A 21,019-nucleotide genomic window follows, 5' to 3' on the forward strand; every position below is an offset into this window, starting at 1 on the left:
ATAACCCTCAAAATGAAATTCCACACCTTTCTCATCCGTTAACCAAGTCTCAGACAAAGCTATAACAGTAAATTTATTTTGTAAAGTGTTCAAATAATCATGTATTTTACTAAAATTTGAATAAAGGCTTCTACAATTCAAATGAATAAGAGAAAATGAACCAGCCGTTTCTATATTACTAGTAAATTCTGCGTCTGTATAATATTTACATGTATCATTTATGTTTGGAAAAAAATTTGACTCCGAGTCCAGTTCATCATGGTCATAGACACATCCTTCTGAATTTTCAGCTTGTGTAGGGATATGTTCACACACTGTGGACATTGCACTCAATTATACAAATTAGTGCTTGCCACAATGTAATCTCCACATACCTTATTCGTCATGTGTCTTTTCATTTTCATAACTGTCCAAGGAAAGTCGAAGAGATTCAACGCTGGCTGTTATTTCCAGCATGTTTGCTCCTGCTGCGGGTGGACTGCCATCCTACAGCCGCAAAGCTGAGTCCAATCCGGCTCTTTTCTTGGAACTTCCATCGTTACGCCAAAATCCTTTAGACCCTCAGCTGCTTTTCGTGGATTTTCAAAAATCTTAGTCTTTCCATCCTGCAGACAGCATGAGTTTTGCGGGGTAGAGAATGCGAGACTTGATTTTTCGCTCTTGGAGTTGTTTCCTTGCGCTCCTGTATTTTGCGGTACAGAGTAAATTCTTAAATTATTTCTCCACGAACGGCTTTCCAGACCCTCACACTTCTCCTCAAGGTACTTTTGTTTGCACATCAGCTGAAACAGCACCTTAGTCAAATCCATGTTACGATCCTCGTTGTCCGCAATCCTCTGTTCGGCGTCATTCACCCTTGTTTTTAATTCTTCAAAGTTCAGTTTTATATCGCTCACCTCCTTCCTCAGCACACCAAAATTTTCAGCCGTTTCAGTTCAAAATAATTTGAGTTCCTTCAGTATTTCTGAAGTATTATCGGCGCTACCAGCGCCCTTTCCCTCCAGGCAGATTTGGTTTTCTGGCGCGATATCCAACAACTCGCCTCGTCTTTGATTTGGTTTTGGCATTATTTGGCGCTCTTTTTTTTTCTTTAAATGATAACTTAATGGTTCAAGTCATAATACACTTTATCTGAGTCCGCAAGCAGTAGTCAGTCTTTAAGGTTTAAGCTTTTGTTTGTCAGACGTTACACCCTGGCACCGTCTGTTCGGCCATCTTGAAAATCCAATTTGAATTGTGTGAAGCACAGCTCACACAGAAGTCACTTTTAAACCAAGGAACTTTTGTGGCGAACACGCCGAAACTGAGTGAACCCATTTTCTTGCCCTCGCAAAATTGACAATTGTGTAGAAATTACAGCATAACATCCACAAAATTATCTGAACAACATTAATTGTGACCGTACTTTTAAATTACCTATCCAATTACCAAGCTAATGTTGTAGGGACAGTTTACCCAAAAAATATACTGTCATCTTTACTTACCCTCATTTCGATCCAAATCTGTAAGACTTTCTTTTTTATGTTTAACATAAAAGAAGCTATAGAACAGAAGTCAATGAACAAGTCAAAACGGTTTTCTTCTTTTGTGAACCACAATACCTTCTTTTGTGTTCTACAGAGGAATTAAGTCAGACAGGTTTGGGACGACATGAGGGTGTAATGATTTTTTTATTTTTTTTTATATGAGCTATCCTTTTATGTATTACGTGCCCTTCTTGTGCATTAAAGCCATATGATTCTGAGTACCTGACTATTCTTTTTGAAGCTCATTTCTTAGCTTCTCTATCTGATGATCTCGTTCACACATGCACAGCTGAATGAGAGAGGAGCAGCAGGGCTGGAGCCAAGGCTTCCATACTATTTGCAGAGGTGAAACCTGTACTGGGACAGGCTTCAGACTCTCTGCATGACGGCTTACTGCTGCCCTTATGACCTCCAGAACTGAGTAGAACTGGGGCTCAGTGTCTGGACTCAGGGGGGTGCTTTCTGTCGGGTCTTTTGACAGGTCATAAAGCAGCGGAGGGTCATGGAACGTGACGTATGGCTTGATGCAGAGGCAGATATGAGTGTGGAAGCAGGTTGAGCTGTTCTCTGGGTAGAAGTCAGGCGTAAAGAAAAAGGCCTTCCGAAAAACAGGAAATCTAGCTTTCAAAATTTAAACAATCAGTCATCAACTTTATCTATCCATTTCTTAATCATTTACAGTGAAACATATTATCTTATCTATTCTTATCTACCCATTAAAGTGTCTGTGTGTGTGTGTGTGTATACAGGTGCATCTCAAAAAATTTGAATATCATGAAAAAGTTTTTTTTTTTATTGTAACATATCAAAAAGTGAAACTTTCACATATTTTCTAGATTCATTATATGTAAAGTAAAACATTTCAAATGTTTTTTTTTTTTTTTTGCTTTAATTTGGATGATTAGACCTTACAGCTCATGAAAGTCAAAAATCCAGTATCTCAAAATATTAGAACATCTCCTAAGATCAATCAAAAAAAGGATCTGCCAAACAGAAAAGTTCAAATTCTTTAAAGTATGTTCATTTATGCACTCAATACTTGGTCGGGGATCCTTTAGCACAAAAAGATAATCATTATCAATATTATATTATCATATTATGGTGAGCAAACCACTTGGAATTGGTTTTGGCACTGTGGGCAGGTGCTAAAGTCCTGCTGGAAAAGGAAATCAGCATCTCCATAAAGCTTGTCAGCAGATGGAAGTATAAAGTGCTCTAAAATCTCCTGGTAGACGGCTGCATTGACTTTGGACTTGATAAAACACAATGGACCAACACCAGCAGACATCACAGCACCCCAAATCATCACTGACTTCAGAAACTTCACACTGGACTTCAAGCAGCTTGAATTATAATAAAAAAAAATTAAACTTTTTCATGATATTCTAATTTTTTTTAGATGCACCTGTATATATAGGGCTGTCAAATTGATTAACTCACAACCAAAACAAAAGTTTGTTTACATAATATATGCGCTTTATCCATAAAGCAACTTTAACTTTTAGTTTAGTTGTAAACTATTTTGAACACAACACATACATTATCTAGACTTCAATTTACATGTTTTTAGAAGACTTCTCACAATGTTGCAACACTGACCAATGTGGACTTAATATACTACTCAACAAATACACTACTCAAATTAGTAATTATTAAGACTGGCAAAATAGTTGGCAACATGTTACATGTTTGTTAGTTAAAATTTAAATTTTGTCATTTACTCACCCTCATGTCATTCCAAACCTGTATTTTTTTTATTCTTATGTTGAACACATGCAAAAGAAGATATTTTGAAGAACCAAACAGTTATTGGTCCCCATTGACTTCCAAAGTAGGAAATAATTTGGAAGTCAATGGGGACCATCAACTGTTTGATTACCAGCATTTTTCAAAATATCTTCTTTTGTGTTCAACATAAGAAAGAAACTCATACATGTTTGGAATGAAATGAGGGTGAGTTAATGATGACAAAATTTTCATTTCTGAGTTACATATTCGTTTAACTAAGGAAGTTTATTGTAAAGTGTTACCAAATAGTAATCAGTTACAACCCATCACAAGAGTGTATTAAAGTTAGGACTCACTGTTGGGACGGTGCCATCTGATGGCATTCAGCTGGGCATTGCAGTAATGAAACATAAATTAATGTTCAGAACGCTCCACTTGCCCTTGCAACAGAGGCAAGAGATCATGACCATCAATGACTCTGTAATGGAAACACGTGGCAATGCACTGCAATTACTAGCCTAGTTATTGAGTCTATTTAGCAGTACGAGTAGCCATAATACAAAACATCATTATTTTATACTAATGAGATACCTGGGATATGTTCATCTTACAAAGTGCCTGAAAACAAATTCTAATCTACTGACTTCTGTTTATCCCAATATTTCACTCAACCTCCAGATTAGTTGCATATATTGTATCTGCATCTGTTGTCTCAGTAACCAAATCTTTGACTGGCAGATCTTGTTGCTAGGCGACATATTCTCACCTGTTGCTGGGTATGGAAGCACCAGCTAAATTTAGCACCGTGGGGAAAATATCCATGTTGCTAGTGGGCTCATCAATGACCTTCCCGGCAGGTAACACACCTGGCCAACGAAGAATCCCCGGTATCCAGGGGCGGACTGGCCATCTGGCAGACCGGGCATTTTCCCGCTGGGCCGATGTACTTTTTGGGCCGGGCCGATACATCTTCTCATACCATATTTGTCTGATCGGCCCTTAAAACTCTTAGCAGCCTATAGTTTTTCTGCCTAAATAGTTGACGGCGCGGTGCTCTTTGCGGCTGTTTAATGTATTTGTCAAAAAAAGTCGATTTAGGATTTTTTCCCCCCAGACAGACCGGCCCATGAGACATTTAATCAGCAGCCCATTGGTTATTTTCTTAATTGACATTGGGCTGACCCAATCACATCTTTAAACAACTCCCCTTTTGGGCTCTCTCGCTCGCACTCTCTCACACACACACACACACACACACAGTGGTGTATTGTAACGAAGTAATAATACAGTACTTCGTTACAGTACGTTAATCAGTCGTTTGAATGAATCGGTTGAATCTCAATGACTCACTCATTAATGGTCACTTTCTGTCACCAAAGTCTTTGCTGTCACCTACTAGCGGTTTTAATTTCACTTTTTTTCATGTTTTAAATTACTTCAAATGCCAGTATTCGACGTTTTATGTTAAAAACACAACATTAGGCCTATTTATGCATCTGTAACTGCAGTTTAAATGCATCCATGTCCCCTCTGAGATACATTAAACTGTGTAAATAAATATATCTTAATGCTATTTCAGATGCAGATTCCATAAATGTTTTCTTATGTTGGAATGAAAGACACTGGATGAAGTGCTTCCTATTCTTACCCAAAAATACAAAATGGAAGAAAGAGTTAAAACTGAACACAATCTTGCTACTAAAGCTGTATGAATATTTATATATATATATATATATATATATATATATATATATATATATATATATATATATATATATATATATATATATAGCTTCTTTTCCATTTTGCATTTACTTCTACTTTTACTTTCAATACTTAAGTACGTTTAAATATCAATAAATATCATATACTTTAAGACTTTTACTCAAGTAATATTCTAAACAAAGACTTCAACTTCTACCAAATTAATTTTTTGGTAAGATACCTGTACTTTTACTTGAGTATGGCTTTCGGGTACTTTATACACCACTGCACACACACACACACAAACACACAGGATGCCTTCTTATGCTTTTAAAGTAAGTTTACAGTTTATTTAATGCTATACTATGGGAAACAGTGATCATCTGAACAACAATTTATAATTTCTCTTCACTTTCTCCCTCAAACACACAGACACACACAAGATGGATGTCATAACTATATAGGCCTATGGTTTTAGGATTCATCAGTGTGGGTTATAGTTTTATTATATTAATAAATTACACTTTTTAGAAGTTTTTAATGTGTCAACTTTCACTGTTTCCTACCTATTATTTTATGGCTTTAGTGCTTTTATGGAATAGGAGCTGGTATACATATTCAAGGGCGTGCAAAGATGGGTAGTATTTTGATCGTATGTAGTGGGCCGGTCTGGGCCAAAATGCCAGGGCCGATTTTTTGTCCCAGTCCAGTCCTGCCGGTATCCGAATCCCACCTTCCCAGTTAGTTGACTTGCCAGCTGCTCAAGAGACAGCAAAGGATGTGAAACTGCATATTGTTACTGTTCACCTCATATTTAAAACTGAAAATAATGCTGAAATGTGATGCTTTGTCCATGAGGGTTGGTAAACTAGCTCTCAGGACTTTTCTAAGAACAAATCCTCAGACAGAATACCTTGGTATATGCCACTATAACCCCCATGCATCTCTCCATGGATGGAAATCTCTTCCAGGTGAGGCCCCTGATCTCAAGTCATGTACACCTGTCACGAATCCTGGCCATGCTCTTCTGTTAACTCGCCACCAGATGTCACTCATTCACCACATTGACTCAATGTACAGTTCCCACAATGCATTGCACAGATCACAGCTGTCACCATTCACTCATCACACACACCTGATACTCATTTCACAATCACGCACTCACTATTTAACCTGGGACTTCCTCTTGCTCTGGGCCGAGTATTGTTAGCGTTTATCACTAACCCAGCGATAGCAACTTTACAGAGCCATTGTTTTAGTCTTGCCTTGTTTTCCTGCCGTGTCTGACCCTGCCCGTGTTTACTGGATTTACCCCTTTGCCTTGCCGTTTGGACTGTGTTTGCTCCCTGTTTGGATTATTGCTGTCGACTCTGGATTATCTCTCTGCCTTGCCCCTTTGGATACTGTTCGCCGATCATCGACCCACGCTTGCTCCACGGATTGCTCTGTCTTGCCTCTGCCATACCTGTTTGCTGTCTCCCGACCCTGCCTGTATGACCATGTTTTATAATAAAGCTTTGCTCATGGATCCGCACGTCTCACGTCTCGTCAGCCCCGTTACAGAATACTCGGCCACAAGAGGATCCAGCAGCTTTCCAGAGGATCAGGAGGAGGGTATGGACACAGCTTATCGCTTGCTGCGGTTCAAGCAGGGTACCCGATCGCTGGAGGAGTGCATTGAGGAGTTTCAGCGTAGCCAATGACTCAGATCTGCCGGACTGTTTTTTTAATTCATCTTTTGGGGGATGGCCTTAATAACCCTCGCAGAGGTAAACTCTTTAGAGAGGGTCCGCGTTCATCACTTGCTGAGTTCATGGACTATGCCTTGATGTTGGTGGGTTCTTCATTCACTGTGGGTGTCGCGGAGGAATGCAACACCGCACTCACTCGCAAAATGGCGGCAACAACACCACCCCGTAGCGTCATTGCTGCCAGTCACGAGCCAAGTCAAGCCACAGCCTGCGTTAAGAAGCCAGAGTCTGCTCACGTCATGCCTGCCAAGCCAGAGTCTGCTCACGTCATGCCTGCCAAGCCAGAGTCTGCTCACGTCATGCCTGCCAAGCCAGAGTCTGCTCACGTCATGCCTGCCAAGCCAGATTCTCTTCACGTCTCAGCTCCTCAGCCAGAGTCTCTTCACGCCTCAGCTCCTCAGCCAGAGTCTCTTCACACCTCCGCCGAACTGCCAGAGGCTGTTACCACAGATTCAAGGTCAGTCCTTCGAGTTCTGATATCCAATGTGATGGACCCACCACTGATGTCGGTGCGAGTAGCTGGCATTCCCAGGGCCTCAACCTTGGTTGTTACAGAGACTGTTCCCCTGACCTCAGTGCTTCCCGTTATGGCGGTTGCCATTTTGAGTGTGTGGGCTGCACACTGTGCTCCTGAGGCCTCTTCAGTCCACGACTCTGCCCCAGAACCTCCAGAGGAGGCGGCATCCACTGCAGAACCACCAGAGGTGGCAGCTTCCGCTGCAAGACCTTCCGAGGTGGTGGCGCCCACTCATGAACTCGCTGTCTGCCCTGTCACGGCCACGGAGGCCGTCCCTGAACTCGCTGTCTGCCCCGTCACGGCCACGGAGGCCGTTCTTGAACTCACTGTCTGCCCCGTCACGGCCATGGAGGCCGTTCCTGAACTCACTGTCTACCCTGTCACGGCCACGGAGGCCGTCCCTGAACTCACTGTCTGCCCTGTTACGGCCACGGAGGCTGTTCCTGAACTCACGGTCTGCCCTGTCACGGCCATGGACGCCGTTCCTGAGCTCACGCCCTGTCCTGTCACGGCTAAAGAGGCCGTCTGTGAGCTCACGCCCTGTCCTGTCACGGCTAAAGAGGCCGTCTGTGAGCTCACGCCCTGTCCTGTCACGGCTAAAGAGGCCGTCTGTGAGCTCTCGCCCTGTCCTGTCACGGCTAAAGAGGCCGTCTGTGAGCTCTCGCCCTGTCCTGTCACGGCTAAAGAGGCCGTCTGTGAGCTCTCGCCCTGTCCTGTCACGGCTAAAGAGGCCGTCTGTGAACCCTCACCCTGTCCTGTCACGGCTAAAGAGGCCATCTGTGAGCTCTTGCCCTGTCCTGTCACGGCTAAAAACGCTGTTTATGAATCCTCGTCCTGCCCTGCCACGCCCTCTGTGATCATGAATGCTCTCCCTGTATTGTCTGTCTCTGTTTCCCCCAGATCTCAGACTCTGCCATGGTTTCCTGCCCAGTCTGCTTCCTGGCTAGGGTTTTCTGCTCAGGTCTGGTGGTCCTCTGCCCCGCCGTGGTGGTCTTCTGCCCGAGTCTGTTGATCGTCTGCCCCGCCGTGGTGGTCTTCTGCCCGAGTCTGTTGGTCGTCTGCCCTGCCATGGTGGTCTTCTGCTCGGGTCTGGTGGTCCTCTGCTCCGCCATGAGGGTCTTCTGCCCGGGTCTGGTGGTCGTCTGCCCCGCCGTGGTGGTCTTCTGCTCCGGTCTGGTGGTCATCTGCTCCGCCCTGGTGGGCTCCTGGTCCGTCTGCTCTGCCCTGGTGGGCTCTTGCTCTGTCCTGGTCTCCGGTTCCGCCGGGGTGTCCTGCTCTGCCGGTTCTGCCTCTTTCCCCGGTCTTCCCACTTCCTCACGGACCTGGCCCTCCGTCCCTCCCCCTGTTCCGCCTCCGCTCCACCGCCCTCCTGGACTATATAGGAGCGTCTGGAAGCCGCTCCTTGGAGGGGGGCTCTGTCACGAATCCTGGCCATGCTCTTCTGTTAACTCGCCACCAGATGTCACTCATTCACAACATTGACTCAATGTACAGTTCCCACAATGCATTGCACAGATCACAGCTGTCACAATCACGCACTCACTATTTAACCTGGGACTTCCTCTTGCTCTGGGCCGAGTATTGTTAGCGTTTATCACTAACCCAGCGATAGCAACTTTACAGAGCCATTGTTTTAGTCTTGCCTTGTTTTCCTGCCGTGTCTGACCCTGCCCGTGTTTACTGGATTTACCCCTTTGCCTTGCCGTTTGGACTGTGTTTGCTCCCTGTTTGGATTATTGCTGTCGACTCTGGATTATCTCTCTGCCTTGCCCCTTTGGATACTGTTCACCGATCATCGACCCACGCTTGCTCCACGGATTGCTCTGTCTTGCCTCTGCCATACCTGTTTGCTGTCTCCCGACCCTGCCTGTATGACCATGTTTTATAATAAAGCTTTGCACATGGATCCGCACGTCTCGTCAGCCCCGTTACAACACCAGTGTGTTTTCCTTCAAGCTTAAGCGCTCCAAAGTCTGCATGATCTGACCTAGGAACGGCAACAACATTGTGAGAAGTCAGATTGACAATTAGATCAATATTAAAATACTAAAACAAACCTGGTGCAACATTTAGCTATAACTACTGGAAAAGTTACATCATCTAGTGCAATGCAATACTGTATTGATTTTTACCAAAATTCTCATTTGGGATTTGTTTAAATCCATAACACTACAGTAGAAATGTTTGCAGTTCATTTACACGAAACACACACTTTTATATAAACAACTTACAACGGAGTAACACCACAAGCATTTTATTAAGGTCCAACAAGCAGAAATATAGAGAAATAAAGAGTGTTCGGATTACACTTGATTACATTGTCTTTAGTTGTGACTGTCTGCAGATCTAGTGGCTTATTCTCTTTAATTAAAATAGACATTTTTTCAGTATTTAAAGGGACAGTTCACCCCAAAAAGGCAATTCTGTCATAATTTACCCTCAAGTCATTCCAAACCTGTATGGCTTTCTTCTAACCAACACAAAAGATCACATTTTGGTAATTAAACCGTTTTGATTTAATTTCTCATATATATTTTGATGTTCCACAGAAGACAGAAGTCATGCAGGTTTGGAATGACACGAGGATGAGTAAATGACAGAATTGTCATATTTGGGTGAAGTTGAAGTGAACTATTTTGTTTCCTTTAAGAAATGCAAATCTAGTTTATCATGTTACACTAATTAGTTTCTGCAATGCACCTGTGTCAAAAACCAACATTTACTAGTCAAATGTTTTAATGCGCTTGACTGAATATAAGTCATGATCCTAAAAAAACATTAGATCTAAAAGCTTATGCTTTACTGCTTGAATAATGCAAGACAAATCAGTCGTGCCTAGACATGAATTTCTTATTACCGCCAAAACTTAAAATGCACAATCCACTTATCTGGTTACCAGCTTGTGGTTTGCAACAGACAGAAAAATCTATTAATTCCTTCTGATTATTCTCCCGTACACTCAAGTATGAATAAGAGAAGTGTCCTTTGCTTTAAAAAAAAAGTGATGACAGTATGCATTCAGTGCTATAAACATTGTCACTTTTGCATTTATGTGGTAACTATACTCATTTGTTATTAGATTTTTTCATAGATATTTTTGGAAACCATGCATTTTAAAAGACACACTCATTGGTTTATGATTAATTCTTTCTGGGCCCAGCTGCCTCGGAAGATAAATTTAGCAAAAATTATAAGTATACCTTAATTAAAGGCAAAAACAGCAGAAACAAGTAGTACAGTTTGAGTTAATAGCTTATTAACAAGACTTTCCTTGTAAAAACCAAAGGGCCATTTATTGTACTCACTTTTAATTATCAGGAAATCTACATTATTGACGTGACAAAAGTCATTCAGTACCTACACTCCAGTCTACCTCATGACAGCATCACCATAGAAGCCATGCTGACTTATTCCCCTGAAGAGAGGAGAGGCAAACAGTCCAGTGTGGACTTGGAGGAATGAGAAGAAGAGCAAGAATGGCCTCTCTGAATTCCTGTTTAAAAAAAAAAAGTTCAATGTTCAATCCTTACATTACCATTGGACAAACAGATCACTTCAGGGTTGTGTTATGCCATTAGATCAGGGATTAGAGCCTGGCTAATATTTGCTTTTATGTAAGTTTTCACAAAGCTTTGTTTTACATTTAGGCAATGTCTTACAATGCCTTACAAACCATATAATACTGCAAGGAGAGAATTTAAACTTGGTCATTACTATATGAATCTTTTATCAGTCCTTGTAGCTGAAAACTACAATTTTCCAATAAACAGACTCACTGTGATACAGGTAAGAGCTGAGGCTCAGTGTTCACATAAAAAGGAACATTCTGCCATGATTTACTCGCTCTTATGTGTTCAATCTCGTATGACTTTATTTCTTCCATGACATAAAATGACAAATTTTAAAGAACTGTACTAGTCATTCTTTTTCACACAATGAATTTGGTTCAGAACTTCAAAAAGGACACAAAAGCACCATAATAGTATTATAAAAGTGGTCCATATGATTTCAGATCCATTTCAAATCTTCTAAAGCCACACAATAAAGTATGATCATTATTCTGAAAAATTACACTTTTATGCCTTTGTTGAGCAAGGCACCGAACCCCCAATTGCTCCCCGGGCGCTGCAGCATGGCTGCCCACTGCTCCGGGTGTGTGTGTGTGTGTGTGTGTGTGTGTGTGTGTGTGTGTGCACCTGGTATTTATCACGTCCTGGGGACCAAATGTCCCCACAAGGATAGTAATACCAGTAAATCTTAATCTTGTGGGGACATTTTTTGGTCCCCATGAGGAAACAAGCTTATAAATCATACAGCATAAAGTTTTTTGAAAATCTAAAAATGCAGCATGTTTCCTGTGAGGGCTAAGTTTAGGTGTAGGGTTGGTGTAGGGCAATAGCACATACAGATTGTACAGTATAAAAACCATTACGCCTATGGGATGTCCCCATAAAACATGGAAACCCAACATGCGTGTGTGTGTGTGTGTGTGTGTGTGTGCACCTGGTATTCATCACGTCCTGGGGACCAAATGTCCCCACAAGGATAGTAATACCAGTAAATCTTAATCTTGTGGGGACATTTTTTGGTCCCCATGAGGAAACAAGCTTATAAATCATACAGCATAAAGTTTTTTGAAAATCTAAAAATGCAGCATGTTTCCTGTGAGGGCTAAGTTTAGGTGTAGGGTTGGTGTAGGGCAATAGCACATACAGATTGTACAGTATAAAAACCATTACGCCTATGGGATGTCCCCATAAAACATGGAAACCCAACATGTGTGTGTGTGTGTGTGTGTGTGTGTGTGTGTGTGTGTGTGTGTGTGTGTGTGTGTGTGTGCACCTGGTATTCATCACGTCCTGGGGACCAAATGTCCCCACAAGGATAGTAATACCAGTAAATCTTAATCTTGTGGGGACATTTTTTGGTCCCCATGAGGAAACAAGCTTATAAATCATACAGCATAAAGTTTTTTTGAAAATCTAAAAATGCAGCATGTTTCCTGTGAGGGCTAAGTTTAGGTGTTGGGTTGGTGTAGGGCAATAGCACATACAGATTGTACAGTATAAAAACCATTACGCCTATGGGATGTCCCCATAAAACATGGAAACCCAACATGTGTGTGTGTGTGTGTGTGTGTGTGTGTGTGTGTGTGTGTGCATTTGTTCACTACTCACTGCTGTGTGTGTGCACTTGGATGGGTTAAACGCAGAGCACCAATTTCGAGTATGGGTCACCATACTTGACAATACGTCACGACTTTAGACTTTAGACTTAAGGTTGGAAAACACAACATGACCTATAACCACTTCAAAGTGTAAGATTTAGTGTGTTTTAAAATCTGTTCCCATTTTAGTTTTGTAGTGAATTCCAGCATTTAATTGAGTGATTGTACTTTCTTCAAAATGTCTCCTTTTACACTGAAAAAAATTGAGTATTACAGGTTTGTAATGGTCCACTAAATAATATTAACAGACACAACGTTTGCTTTTAATACTGCATTAGTAAATGCTGAAATTAACATTAACTAGGATTAATAAATGCTTTAGAAATATTTTTCATTGTTAGTTTATTTTAACTAACGTAGTTAACTCATGTTAACAAATGGAACCTTATTGTAAAGTGTTAACATACTTTTTTTCATATTTACAGTACAGTTGTATTACAAAGTAATATATTTCTGTTATATAATAATAATAATATTAGTACTCAAATCATTTGACTTCTTAGAAATACAGTAAGAGTCTAAATAATATTAACTGAGACCTTATCACAACAGTCCACAAAACAGACCACTTTAAACTCAATTCAAATTGTATTTATTTATTGTCAAACTGTTAACTGATAACTGAAAATTGCCTATTAATTTTGTTCTTAAAGTGCACCAGATTGATGCATGGACCTCTATATATTCTACCACATCTGTAAATTATTGTCTTGCTTTATTTGTCTCACCAATTGGTTAAAAAAATTTCACATAGACTTTACCTGCAAACAACAAATTTCCTAGGTTTGCCAGAGACACAGGACTCACAAATATCAAACAATAGCTTTCGCCTCTCACTTTCCCCTTGGGTGTTACAGGAGGCTTTGAGAAATGTTGGTTTTAGAGTGTCTGCTTATTTAGCACGAGGAAAGGACAAGCAGATTCCTTCAGCATGTCCCTTCGTCTGTTGGGCCTAATGGATTCGACATGGGCTGTTATTCTCCTGGGGTTTTTGCATTTTTTTCATTATATGCAACTCTAATCAACTGGTGAATTAAGTGTGTGAGAGATACGGATATGTCATTTTATGAAGGATGCAAATAGTCTAAAAACCACTAAACCCATTCTCAGATCTAACTGTGATTTTGAAAACACTTTTTCAGCCCCCTTTTGAACCAAACAGTGATTTCCTACAACAGATGAAAAGCAAATACTGTTTCCTGCAAAGTGATTCAGCGAGCTGAATACTCTGTCACTCTACCCCAGTTGCATGCATTTTTATCTTAATTTTTTTAAGGAGTCCCTTAAGCCAAATCCACATTTGTGCCTGAGGTGAGCCAGTCATTTTTTTTATTTGCTCATCATTACAGCTGCTATCTTTTCATCCAGTGGTATACCACACAATGTCACTCATTTTTTAGGACACAGGACAGCACAAACTAAAGAAGTGACAAAACAAACAAATCAATCAATCAATTAGTCACTCAATCATGGAATTATTTTGGTTTATTCAGTTAAACATGTTCAGAGATTTTGGTGAAACCTCCTGCTTATTCCTTTTCCTCAAAAAATGTGCTTTCCTTTTTTTATAAACCGTGGTTTTCAGTAATAATTTTGATTAACAAAATAATACAATAAAATTGTGTGTATGTGATAAGAGTATTCAATTACTAATCTTGGATTATCTTGCAAGGTGAAATGTTGCTATTCTCAAATCCAGTGACAAGTAGGGCTGTGCAATTAATCTAAATTCAGTTTCGATTTCGATTTTGGCCTCCAACGATTATGAAAATGCAATAATTAAGATAAACCGATTATTGCGCCCATTCCACCACCTTTCTAGCAGTGCGCTTTGGTCCAAAAACCCAATTTCACGTGCGAATCATGTAACAAGATTTTTGCAAATGCAAGCACGTCCGATTTATTTTAGTTGATTAGATTTATTCATGTTTTTAAAAGCATGAAAGAGAACTTGCGCTTCCTCGGGAGGATTACCTGTGTATGTGCTCACAGACAGAACACAACAAGGACATTTAAAGTCATCGTGCCTAAACGGTCAAATACACGTAAAAATGTGTCAAAATGCGGCGCTCGGTGACTATTCACGTAGACCCTCATCGGTTATGTAATAAATGAACGTAAAGAGTTGAGAATGAAAATGCTTGTGTAACAGTCATCCGTGCGGCTCTTAAAGTGATAGCGGGCTAATATTCCTGCTGCATCTGTGTGCTTTATATTAATCAAACAACAAAAGGCAAAGACAAAATCACTCACTGCTCTTGACTGAAGGACTTTTGTAGCTTTAATAAGAAACAAAAGAAGTTTAATTGTTAAGGTCATTGCACTCTGTTCGTCCTCATAAAAAAAATGTGGATCAGGTTCGATTTTCTGCGTTTTCGCATCGGTAGCATGCATTTGGATAGGAAAGGATGATGACTCAGTGTGCAATGACCTTTACAGTGAAGACTATGCTGTTTTATTTTACATTAGGTTATTCAATTTCTCTAGGCTTCAAACTGAATTCTTTAGACTTGCATTAAAAAACTTAAAGCGCAGTTTGTTTCATTTGTAACTTTTTTTATTCTATTCACAGTTTAATGCAGCTCAGAGGGACATAGAATGTTAAACTGCAGTTGCAAATGATTTTTTGATATTTGAAACATAAAACATTGATGTTATCACTCTTCGTGTGATATTAACTATATGAAATGATATAAATATAGGCTATACATTTTCTGCCCCCATATCTTAAATTATGTGATCATTCTAAATGCATTTTAATAGACTGAATCGTGCAGTCAAACTCGTACGCACACTAGTTTAACCTGTTAACAGATTCATTCTCTGCCAGCAGTTTGGTTGAAATATAACGGTTTTCCGGTAAAGACAGTAAATTACACAAAGCAGCGCAGCACCAGACTTTGAACGTGCAGCGCTCATGTTTATTTAATGAAATCATAGACTTTTGAAGTTTAATCGTCACATTCAGCCATATTGCAATTATTGTCTTTCCGTCCCTCTTGAAACCTCTTGAAATCATAATTAAGACTTTCTTGTACAATTTAAAACTTTTTCAGGCTTTTAAATTTGATACAACTAAATTTAAGACTTTTTAAGACTCCGCGGAAACCCTGAAAGAATTGTGCAATGACAGATGACCCTTCCCGTGACCTGTCATTCAGCCATCACATGTATTATCACTGGTCACGCCTGCATTTCCCACAGTGACATACTTTACAGGACCCTGCTACCATATAACCAGAGTTATGTAAATAACATACCAATTACAGTAGTAGAATAGCCTTGCCCTTTGACAGCCTTGGCAAAGGTGATTTCTTCTTGCGGAAGGCCTCCTGACGATGCAGAAAAGAGAAAAACTCCCATACGCCCATGTGCGGCCATACCTATGGCATCCAAAAAATAAATAAAAAGGAAATGTGCACATGAACTGAGAAACCTAAACCAATGTTAAAAAGACAAACTGACCAATTTTATGAACGTGCTGCATAAATGTGACTTACAAAAATAAATAATGACTCCGCTTAAGTGTATAAACATTAATTCAAACCTCTATGTTGCCCCCATTACTACTACTAGGCCTACTACTACTACTAATATTATAATTACATTGTAATAATAATAATACTGCAAATTATCAGCAATCTCTGATACAAAGAACATTGTTTTTAATACTTAAACTTTAAGTCTCAGCAATGCTGTAAAAACAGCACATATTGCTTATTTCAGCAGAGCTCCATGTGCAGTAACTCTAGCACTGACCTGACCGAATCGGGTATCTGCCTGTGAGGAAGGCCGCTCTGCTGGGAGTGCAGAGTGGTGCAGCAGCTATGTGTTGGGTCAGTTTCACCCCTTCCAGGGCCAGTCTATCAATGTTAGGCGTCCTGCGGGCCAGGACAACAACAATATAACACTCGTTATATCAGTGAGAGAGATGTCTATTCACCTGGGTTCCAAATTTATGGAAGTCTGCTTACTCTATGGAATATATAAAAATACTGATTTATATCTCTGAATTCTGAGATTACATCTAACATTTTTTTTTCATCACGAAATGTAATTTTGATTTTTAATCTAACTATTCTGCAAGTTTATACATCACAATTCAGACTCAGAATTTCGAGGAAAAAAAGTGACGCAAGAACTTTGAGATAAAAATATGCAATTATCTTAATTTTTTTTATACTGTGGCAGAAACAAGCTTCTAAACAAATGTATTCATCTTTGACACATATTGTATGAACCCATCAAAAAGAAAATCCCATGCAAGTCAAATTTACTGATCTTGAATCATTCTTACACAGCATCTTCTGACGTTGCTGGCCTAACTGTACATTATTTATCATGTAGAGTACATATATGTAACAACTAAAATGATCCACAAGTCATAAGCGGACAGTTAGTATGCATTTCCTGGAAGAACTCTGAATAAAAGCAATAAACTCAATTATATGAACAAACCTCAGTGGTGTGTTTCCGTAGCATCCAATGTCTCCAATTCCTAAATCGTCCACCATCATAAAGACAAAATTAGGTTTTCTACCACTGTCTGCATCAGCAGTACAGAGAAGCAGCAGGCCAAGGGTGCAACAGATCCATGGAGGGATTTCACTGTATATACACCCTGAAAAATAGGTAACAGAAATGGAAAAAAAACAAATGGATAAACACTGTGCACTTCAAAATGTTTAACTTCTATGTGTGTGTAAGAATATCAATTAGATTGTTTTTGATTATTATTGTTTACTTCATAAGTTTTTATTTTATATATTATTGTATTTTAGAACTTCAGCTCATACTTATTTTATTTCAGTTATTTGCCAAGGCAACATATCCATTTTTTTTTTCATCTATTATTTAGCCTGTATTAGACGTTTATATCTATATAATTTCAGTAAATAATTACAATAGTGATGCTTTGAAAACTTAATGTGAGCTGAATGGTAATCAATATAGCATTATGAGAGTCTATCAAATATATAACTCACACCACTGAGTGCAATGGCCGAGCGTGCAACCTATAGGCTATAAACCATTTTTTGCATTTCTAAACAGACTATTGAAATGCTAAACTAGCCTATTCAATACGTTTTGTCCTCCGCAACATTCTGAGATTCTAATGATGTTTACAGTGAAACAGCGCCACCTCTCGTTCATTTGTATAAACAAGGAAGCCAATCTTCCACCCCTCTGTATCAGGATTTCTGTGGTCTACTGTTTTCATGACAGGCAAGAGATCATGCTATGACAAGCTTGTCAAAACACCGTTTGCAACCGATAATCCCGCTGCATATTAGCATAATATTTAAATTTTAACTTTTAAAGCCCACACATCAGAGCTGACAGAAATTGCTCTGAAATGAGCTCTTTTGAGGTTTATCTCATTGTGTTGGGATCATGTGCATTAATGGAAAATGAACTCCCTCAGTGAAAGCGTGTTTTGTTTTTTTCTCTTTTATATAAAAGCTAAGTATGTGACAGATCCCACAGATTTATTTTATACAAACACCAGCAGCACGCTGTTTATCTTAAGAATATCCTGGGTTCTGCAATCGACAGCACTTGTGGCATAATTATATCTAAATATTATTCAATTGTTATTTTTTCCTTAAACAGAGATGGAGAGAGAGAGAACAACAACTTTACAATGCAAATGTTACATACATTTTAACAAAATTATAATTTTCTTATATAAAATAGGCTATAATGCATGTATATGCATCACATTTCTGGTCTTAAATCCTGCTATAATTGGCCCCATTTACTTTCATTGCATTATAAGTGCTTCACTGTAACCTGTATTTATTTATTTATTTATTTATGAGGAAAACAAGGGACAATATTATAAATTATATTATTTCAATACTGTAGTTCTTATAGTTTTGTTTTTGTATCAACTCTATGCCATATATAGGCTATTTTAATTAATTTCTGTTTTCTGTCTCTCTCAATCTGGCAGACCATTGTTTTTTTGTTTTTCTCTGTTTTATTTTGCTCTCGACCATTCTCTTTCTACATCCTCTTCATAGTATTTATCCATCAAGTCGACTAGATCCACCCACACTCTTTGCAGACTAACACAGCCTAGCATTTATTTCCACGGGATGCATCCAGCCTTATTAACTGCATTACTCTTCTGTTAATCTTTGAGGCCACTGGGGCTTCTGGGGGTCATTCATGCTCAAGCGCTCAGACTGTGCTGTGAGCTGCTAGCCAGCAGTTGGTGCTGAGCACACTTCACACTGAAGTACATAAAAATGAAAAAGCTAACTATGCTAAACAGCAGTAAACACATCCAGGCCATTCTGCTGCTTTGCTTGTATGCAAATCTGGCTCTTGGCCATAAACGTGCCAGCTGCCTTTACCGTCTAACATGATTCTCTGATTAATTGTGTAGGCTAATAAAACACCATTCCCCTGCTTGCTGCTGCACATCAGTGCACAAGCAGGTATGTTGACATTTTACATTACACTGTTTTATAACATCACTGCATTGCACAGTTAAATGTTCTCTTCGTAGGCCTCTGAGGCACTGACTCTCAGGTATCATTTGGAAAAAATACTGTCAATTACTTTCCCATATGAAGTGCAATCTAAATAAACAATAAATTAAATCCTAACTGCATCAAAGGCTAAAGATTTGTCTTATTCAAGTGAAATTGTTCATGGAAAGTTATTGACAGAGTACAATGATCAAACACTGATCCCCCTTTTGAAAACTGCTGGAAGAAAGATTTGGATGAGTCTCACTAGTGTCAGCTGACGTCTCACTAGTGTCACTTTACAAAGTCACTGGAGAACCCTTCAACAGCAAGCCTACTGATCTTATTTGATCAAAGGACTAGTGGGATGCATGACGCTAACACTTTTTTGTTTTTCAATTTATCGATAGTATATACCTTATTTTTTACATTTAGATTACATTTGATGTTGTCTAATGCCCACATAAAGTTATTGTTTAAAAAATGCTAATAATTTAATAACACTGTAAAAATTTAATCTAGCAAATTTAAAACTGAATATCAATTTTCATACTGTATAGTATAATATAATTCACGTTTTAATTCATTTTTTTTCAAACTGCATTAAAATAGTTTATTTAATCTTTTAGTGTTTTATTTTCAATTTACTGAATAGTGGAAGATTTTTCAGCAAGAATGCATTAAATGTATTACATTAAATGTAAATTGTTTTTTAAAGTATATTCAAATAAATAATGTTGTTTTAAATTATATTGCTGTTTCACAGTATTACTTATTTCACTGATTTTTTGTTCAAATAAATGCAGCCTTTGTTATCATAAGGTTTTGTTTGTTTGTTTGTTTGTTTATTTGTTGGTTTGTTTATTCATTTATTTATTTTAAAAAACAAGCATTTATATTATATAACATTGCATGCACTGGATATTATATCCAGACATAGTATGCACTGGATATTAATTTACATTTTAGAACATATGTCACAGTAACAAGCAGTTTATGTTTTATACATGAACAATAAAAGGCATCATATAGTCAATGTAACATGTTGACCAGTTGATGGCAGTATCAGCTTTCTGACATGGACTGAAATTTTGGTCACTGCATAGTCTTGTCCTGTAACTGCTGACCATTTCCTGGAATCTCTAAGCTACAGTATATCATGCTGAAATAGAAGGTAGCCTCAAAGTACCTACTATATATTTAAGTAAAGAATAAAGTCTGTATGTCATATACAGACTTTATTAAACTAAAACACTCAGCACATGCTGGCTATGGATCACTAAACAAAGAGTTGGCCATCAGAATCAATTTTCTTCCAGAAAAGAACTGAAAGCAATGCAGTATCACACAGAATGTGCACTGATGCAAGGTACACAACAAAAGAGCTTATTTAAAGAAGCTGCAGGGCATCACAGTGAATTAACCTTAATGATATTTTACCCAAATAGACTGAATGAAAAAAAAAAAAACTCTTTAAGACTGTAGTGGCACACTGATTCTCAGAATTCTGATGAATTTGTCCTCAGTGCAGCATAATTAAATGGTACTCTATAGTAATACGATCCACCCATTCTCTCTTTCAAAAAGACTAGATCTGCAGATAATTGTTTGCAGTTTCTCCACCTACTCCAACCAGGGTCATGCCACTGTCACTCAACACATGGGGGTCTCCTATCAGCAAGAGCCTTAGGCTCCTGTCTCAGCAGGTAGACCCCTCTGGCTCGTGTTGGCGCGTTCCAGCACAGATGGCCCACACAGGTGGATCAGACCATTGTATATCATGTTAGGTTCCTGAACTCACCTTTCATGCTTGGTAGTCGATCTTATCATAAAGGGACTCTGAAAGACAACACACCTGCACCGGCCTCTGAAAGACAGCAGGTTATTTTAAAACATTTAAAACAGGTTTTATCAATTCTTTTATTTTAGGAAATAAAATTGTGTTATGTAATGTTTGTTTGTTTTTTCATTCAATTTAGTCTCACTTTTTCTCTCTCTTTTGACTCTGTCTGAACAAAGCCTGGTGCATTGCTAGAGGCCCACATCCCCACACTCATGTAATGACTGAATAAAGACAATTTGTCAAA

The 21,019-nt window shown here is 39.0% G+C and overlaps 1 pseudogene across 1 annotated transcript; it reads right to left on the minus strand.

The window, feature by feature from the left end:
- Positions 1-1,752: 1,752 nt before the first annotated feature.
- On the minus strand, positions 1,753-20,740 carry LOC306874304 (steryl-sulfatase-like; annotated as a pseudogene). The gene is made up of 13 exons: positions 20,734-20,740; positions 16,912-17,074; positions 16,213-16,334; positions 15,714-15,836; positions 11,003-11,102; positions 10,584-10,719; positions 9,164-9,213; positions 5,872-5,959; positions 5,675-5,715; positions 5,371-5,377; positions 4,021-4,156; positions 3,607-3,732; positions 1,753-2,143 (listed from the first exon to the last, which is right to left on the minus strand). The product of its transcript is annotated as a steryl-sulfatase-like (transcript).
- Between the last annotated feature and the right edge of the window lie 279 nt (positions 20,741-21,019).

Source organism: Barbus barbus (assembly GCF_936440315.1).
Source record: "Barbus barbus genome assembly, chromosome: 8".
NCBI lineage: Eukaryota > Metazoa > Chordata > Actinopteri > Cypriniformes > Cyprinidae > Barbus > Barbus barbus.